The sequence below is a fragment of the Diaphorina citri genome, unplaced genomic scaffold, assembly GCF_000475195.1.
Source record: "Diaphorina citri unplaced genomic scaffold, Diaci psyllid genome assembly version 1.1 scaffold20625, whole genome shotgun sequence".
Taxonomy (NCBI): domain Eukaryota; kingdom Metazoa; phylum Arthropoda; class Insecta; order Hemiptera; family Psyllidae; genus Diaphorina; species Diaphorina citri.
The window spans coordinates 1-902 of record NW_007397975.1 but is presented as its reverse complement, the minus strand read 5'-3'; the positions used below and the strand labels follow the sequence as shown (position 1 = coordinate 902).

The 902-nt window shown below is 37.9% G+C and overlaps 1 non-coding gene across 1 annotated transcript; it reads left to right on the top strand.

Annotated features, from left to right (window-relative positions):
- Positions 1-186: 186 nt before the first annotated feature.
- LOC113473244 lies at positions 187-305 on the top strand. The gene has a single exon (XR_003395275.1). It is a non-coding gene; the product is annotated as a 5S ribosomal RNA (ribosomal RNA).
- The last annotated feature ends 597 nt before the right edge of the window (positions 306-902 follow it).

Below are 902 nucleotides of genomic sequence, written 5' to 3'. Positions count from 1 at the left end.
TGAATTTTAAAAATTGCCGCCGGGACAGCTATCTCACGTCGTCCGAGCTCATCTCAGCCCTGTTCATAAACACACCGTGAACCTAGGTACCTACTATCATAACGTGACTTGTATTGATAAGAGTTGCCTGCCAGGTAAATCAATCTCAGGTATAAATTAATTGGAAAAGAATTTGCTCCCGATTTTGCCAACGTTCATATCACGTTGAATACACCAGTTCTCGTCCGATCACTGAAGTTAAGCAACGTTGAGCGTGGATAGTACTTGGATGGGTGACCGCTTGGGAACACCACGTAACGTTGGCATCTTCTTTTTTTTCTCTCTCTCTCTATCATCCCCTCCTCCTCCTTCTTTGTCTCATCTAATTATTTGTCTTTTACTTGGAATCCAATTTTTGAAATGATAGGTACGCAGGTTCAAGGGGCATTAAATTTGACTCTTTTTTAAGTTTTTTTACGATCACTTTCAAAATCTCTTCTCCTTCTCTCTCTATCTCTCTCTCCCTCTCTCACATCATAAACAGTTAGAAGATAGAAATATGTAGGTACAACCAACCTATACCTATAGCTCTTACCTTAATAGGTACTTTACACAATCATTAGTAATGTCATTATATCCAAGTAATGACGATGAAAATTCAGAAAATCCGGAATTCCATCATTAGTAATGACATTACTAAAGATCATGTAAGGTACCTATTACGACAGAAACAATGTTGTAAAAAAAACTTTCATTTCAGCGATGCATTTATTTTCAAAAACAGCTGCTGGGTTAGCTGCTTAGCTTTGTCTTAGGCGGATTGACACATGTATAATACAAAAACTGTACCTCTGTCAGGGGTTCTTGGAGATATAACACAAGACTTCCCAATACCCCTAAAATAAAAACCAAGACCTCATAAA